A 6000-nucleotide genomic window follows, 5' to 3' on the forward strand; every position below is an offset into this window, starting at 1 on the left:
CACCGAGTTTCTGGGCGCTTGAAAAAAAAAACAACGTACTTGCCTGCTTATATCGTAACGTAGGTCGTTCATAAGGGAAAAAGTGAAGACACCATTATTTTACGCCGTGAGTAATTTATATGTATATCCTCTAAAACAATGAATTGCATTTATATTCTTTTTTTTATTCAAGTAGTGAGTTGGGGGTTCCTTGCCAAAAATTGACATTCAAAATTAACATTTAACGTTTTTGGCTCGAATAGAACCCGTACAAAAAGAGGCGTCATTTTTTTGTTCATGCTCACTCTGTCATGAAGAACTTTGCCTTTTTCATCTTCAAAAGAAAATGGTAATGAAAAAAAAAAAGCAGCACTTTGATTTCTATGAAACTGGGCTTGAATCTACAATGATTTTTCAAGCTATCATGAAATCATACGCCAAACAATGACATCAACACTTCTGGGAGTACGTCACGATCTAAGCTGGATTTAGTTGTTTTATTTTTAGAATAATCTTATTCTGAATAAGCCCGTTCAATCGCATACAGACATAGCACCTACGTTTTTCCATCGTCATCATCAATGATAGCTCAAACTATTTTGAGAGGGCATCAATCCATTGGGAGGGGAGGTAATTCAAGTACATCAACAATTTATTTGGCTTTAAATAAATAAAATTTTCAATCAATCTTTCAGTTTCGGAGTAGGTGTTAAAACCCCAGAGGCGTAGCTAGTATTTTTCAGCACCCGGAGACAATGTTCGATTTCCCCTCCCCTTACGACGATCTAATAAAATTGTAAAAGTAAAACAGTATCACATTTATACAAATTTAAACAAATTAACAAAATCAAAATTTTAATTCCCTTTTCCCTACTCTCTTAAAGTTTATCGGTTTTTCAAGCTTTCTTCTAGACATTACAGATACGCTGTTCTCCTAACATGGATACAAATAATATCTTTAGATTTATCCCAGGCTCCTCATCCAAGTCCTAATTCAAGGTCCACTTGGCTCCTAGCACCGTTTTCATGTTTAAAACTGATCCCTAAGCCGTCTCTGAGATACTAGAGATATGCTATTTTGATATCCTGTGTTTATGTAGTTATTTTTTCAATTTTGCTCACTGCGTCACAGGGAATAGTCCCACAGTGGCTTATCAACTCAAAAATTATTAGGCAGATTGGAGACAAAAAGCGTTGCCTACCCTCCACAAGTCAAAGTTCGAAATCCTATCTCGCCCCATACGCAGCAATACCAAGTTTCAAATTAATACCCCAAAGTCGTTCCCAAGATATTACAGATATGATTTACCTCTCTGCTTAACCGTAAATAGATAGAAAAAAAACAATTATATCCCCTTTCGCAAAATAAACTTGTGGGTCCCCTTGCCCACCCATCCTTCCCCTAGAACTACCTGAAACCTCCAATTCCGCGTTCTCGAAATATTACAGATATGTTATTTTATAACTTGTTACATACTGTGTCTTTCGATCAACCGTCTCCACTCCCCAAGGCAAAATTCTAGATCCACTTGGTCCCTTCCAAGCTCTCTGAGAATTTGTGCTTTATCCCCAAGATGTCGTTGGCTCTTCTGTATTCAAATTTTTCAAAGATAAAAAAAGCGCGTCTATCTAAATGACACCCCAACGTATGACATGCCCGGGGACATATGCCCTTGTCGCACCAACAAAGTGACAGCAACCCTCACTGCGAAACCTCTAGGACCTCATATTATCCGTTTTTCTTGTTGCTATTTTTCCTAAACTAAACTGCAAAAAACCAAAAAGCTAAAAATTGCAAAACATTATACAAGCTGAAGTGAAGGGTGTGTGGGCCGGGCTTTTTTAATACGACCACATGGTTAGAGATACGAGATTAGAACAATTTAAATCCAGGGACTGCCAAATTTCTTCCACTTTATTTTTAACCCCCTCCATCGCCGCTTTTCCCCCCGTCAATCCAACGGGGCATATAATCTTTTCGAAAGTGGGCAGATCTTGAATTTCAGCTATCCATTCCAATATTACGCAGAATTAGTTAGTTTCCATAAACAAAACTGATACAAATAAGCATAATAAATAAGCAAATACAGATAAATAAAATAAAACACTTATTTTTGATCCTTTAAACTTATTTCTGAGCATATTTGGTTCATTGAATCGAGCAATTCACATGACTAGGATGGACTTTGCAGTCCTAGTAGTGGAATCGGAGCCATGTTTAAGGAAGAGGGCAGCTCGTTTTCCGACTAAATAAGGAGGCTTGATATTTTGATTATTTTCCGTAGTATGATCAAACTCCTTTCTCTGTCATCAATAAGATTCATACAGCAAATCCTCAAGTGCAAGAGCTCCCTCAGAAATTCAAATTTTCCCATAGGGAGAGGAGTGGTAAGCCGGCGAAACAATTTCCAGATAAAAAGGAGACAGGGTTTGAAAGAGCTGTTTGGCAGCAGTCTTTTACGAACACCAAAAATTCACCCTTTTATATACTTATTGTCTTCCACAGGGCCGGATAAAGGGCGAATGGAGTGATTGGGACCAATCGGGCCTCGCACTTGAAAGGTTCCCGCGTTACCATAAAAATGAACAGAAAAAATTGAAATTTAAATCAAACTGTTTTTGACGATAAGGGATAAATCGTGAATTATTCAAATAATTAAAATATATTTATGTTAAGTTTGCATTGCTGGATGAGATTTATTAGTGTGTGTATGATTATTTAATATATACTTTATAATATAGACAACCGATACCCGTAAAAATTCATGCCAAATTTATTATATTTAGTCGGGGTAGTTCTATACTAGAGATATTGCACTACGTACTTTAACTACTTTATGTGCATAGACTACTATGCGGCAAGGGCGGATCCAGGAATTTTTTTCGGGGGGGGGGGGTTACTAATTTTTGACTCAGTTTTTGACTAATTTTACTGATTTTTATCTAGGTTTTACTAATTTTCGACTTATTTTCGACTCAGTCAATTTTTTTTTTGGGGGTGGGGGGTGGGGTGGGGGGGGGGTTCAAACCGGGTAACCCCCCCCCCTGGATACGGCCTTGCTATGCGGGTATATTTTATTTAAAAATTTAATATAAAAAGAGGGCCCCGCAAAAAAAATCCATTTGGGACCGTGTCTATTTGATCCGGGCCTGTTCTTCCAAGGGCTGTGGGTTTGATCTGACCCCTTTTAAAAATGACCATTCTTGATTCATGATAAAATACTATTCTGAAGCCGCTTGACTTTATTGTGGAACTTAGTTGTCACAGAATTCAGACAAGACAAACCTGTCCCAAGAAGGAGAAATTCTCAACATGGTTTCTTGGTTATGGGTGGAGTCCCTGGGGTTAATGCTAAACAGATGAATATCTTAAGTACAAATGTATGCAAATTATATACATAAATCTGTCAATAATAATGTTAAAAGGGGGCACGGGATTTTTTCTTTTTTTAAAAATTGTGCAATAAACGTTGAAAATAAGGGACTACCCATCACAAACAGGAGAATCAATTAGAGGGAAGTCGGAAAAATATAGTTTTAAGGGATATTTTCATTGAAGACACATTTTTTTGGTATTTTATTAAAAAATCGAAAAGAGTAATGAAGTCGCCTTCCATTATCCTGTGAATTGACACCACTGGTCTTATACTTCTAATCTACCTTATTTCTAAACAACATATTAGTATCACACTTATACACTGTCCAAAAACCCAAGCAAACCGTAAACCCGAGTATGGATGATTTAACAAAAAAAAATACCCATCAACAAAATCCAATGGTCATTGAAACGTACTTATTGCGCTTAATACGGTAGTTGAGGGGTCAATATTTTTTTTCATATTTCATCCATTTTAAAATTATATCAAATGCATCTGCTGCAAGGCCGTATCCAGGAAGGGAGGGGGTGTACCGGGTTTGAACCCCCTCCCAAATTTTTATCTGATTTGTAAAAACGTAACAAAATGTATATTAACAAATTTTTGATGCACTTTGAAAAGTTTTTTGTACACCCCCCCCCCCCCGCTCCCTACAGAAAAAGATAAACCCCCTCCCTCGAGCAGAAATCCTGGACAAGCCCTTGCTCTGCAGTGCTCACTTTTGCATTGAGTTATATAACAATGTACTTAAGTACTTTCAAATACTGTAAACCCATTTTGATTCTTATTACAGTAATATGCTTTTTGTTGCCACAATTATGTACGTGTCTCGTATACTTTCGGTGAAACAAAATAGCGAGATTATTAAGCTTTTGGGCTACAACTTCCTTCTCTTCGTAAACAGCGCTATTTTAAAAACGACCCCGTTCATCATTTACAAAATGATAATATTAAAGCAGAAAGAATAAGAAGGGTTTCAAACTATTAACAGTCCAAATGATAAAATAATATATACAAAACTTAATAAGCAACTTAAATTGTTATCCTAAGTACTTAAATAAGACTTTTCTCCCCAATAATTTCAGTGCACGTTAACACATGCACAGTACATAGTGAACAATAGCATAGCAAACGCCATTAGGTACAACCTAACCTAACCCTGAATTGGCATATATAGGGGGGGGGGACTGAAATTCATTTCCGATAGAAATGATTATTATATTCGTAATCAGCATAAAAAAGGCATCGAGTGCGAGTGGTATATTCACTTTATGCGTAAGTCAATAATATGATTTGGTAGAACTTTACCCCGCTATTGCGCTGCCTATGATAAGTACTGTGACTCAAAAACTTTTCTTTCTTTTTACTGGCTCACAACAATGCGTCACAATTCTTACTTAACAATTCTTAGCATAAGCTAGGCCTACTTCATAATATGCAGAATAATAAGGTAAATATTTACCTAATCATATTATTGAGTCACGAATAGGCCTAGAGTGAATATACCACTCGATGCCCTTTTTTATGCTCTTTACGAATATAATAATCATTTTTGTCGTAAATGAATTTTAGCCCCCACCCCTATATATACCAATTCAGGGTATATATTTGCACATTGGGGAGGGGGGGGGGTAAATTTATTTCTGACGTAAATGAGAGGTAAGTTTAAACTTCCCACCACCCCCCTAATGTGCAAATATATAGCCCAAATTTGTTTCTAAAGTAGCCTATTATATATTCATCATATTTTGTGATAGGCTATTTCATTAGGATTAATCAGAGAAACAGGATCTACTTAGGCTAGATAAAGTACTTAACATAGGGCCTAGCCTAGGCGCTATAACATATAAGTACAAACTTCTAACACAGCAAGTGCACCAATATTCTCAGTTTATCCAAACTTAGAGATGAATTACTCACTTGACAATCACCAATTTAATCCAAATCAAACATAATGAAATCAAATCTTAAACTCAAACTCTGGTTTACAACTGAATGGGAAAACACAACGGAGACTACAACATTGGTCGTCTATCGTATTTTAGAGTACTGGAGGCAATCTACAAACACATCATCGAGCCAGAAAACAGGCGAAATGTACACCTGTGGGCGTTTTTATGGGATGATTAAATAGGCTAAAACTGGTTTCTAAGTAATTAACCAAACAAAGAAGTTTAGCCTCTTTAATAACAAAAGGTAAAAGACACTCCGTCCTAATGCACTTTTTTGGATGTTTAATTAAATATTTGAGGGGCGCGACGAAATGCACGGATCAATAGTGAAAAGTATTCCAACTACAAATAAAAATATTATAATGCGTCTAATGACCCTGGAATCGGGCTCCTGTAAGTGCTGCATAAAATTCTTCATGTGGGGGAAATAGATCTATGATATACTTTGTGACTGTAGTGGGAAATATTTGAATGGTTCTTCATTCTAATAATCGAATGTTCTATTCCAGTTTCATAATCTTAAAGTTTGTTCAGTTAAAAATTCAGAGGCTGGGATGGTTCCCAATTGGGGAGAGGGGTAATTCTTCCCGGTATTTGTGTATTAGCCAGTACACACTTGAAAAGTGAAGTTAGTTTAATCATAATGAAATACGCCAAAATATGATGAAAATGTTTTGCTACTTTAGTAACAA

General features: G+C 36.4%; 1 protein-coding gene across 1 annotated transcript in view; it reads right to left on the reverse strand.

Annotated features, from left to right (window-relative positions):
* Positions 1-5382, reverse strand: part of LOC148946000 (uncharacterized) — a 51404-nt gene extending 46022 nt beyond the window's left edge. Inside the window, exon 1 of the mRNA XM_089097774.1 lies at positions 5277-5382. The gene's annotated coding sequence lies outside the window, so the exon portion shown is untranslated. The remainder of the gene's footprint in view (positions 1-5276) is intronic.
* Between the last annotated feature and the right edge of the window lie 618 nt (positions 5383-6000).

This window comes from Artemia sp. Qi Xiang Cuo, chromosome 12 (assembly GCF_049724085.1).
Source record: "Artemia sp. Qi Xiang Cuo chromosome 12, ASM4972408v1, whole genome shotgun sequence".
Taxonomy (NCBI): Eukaryota; Metazoa; Arthropoda; class Branchiopoda; order Anostraca; family Artemiidae; genus Artemia; species Artemia sp. Qi Xiang Cuo.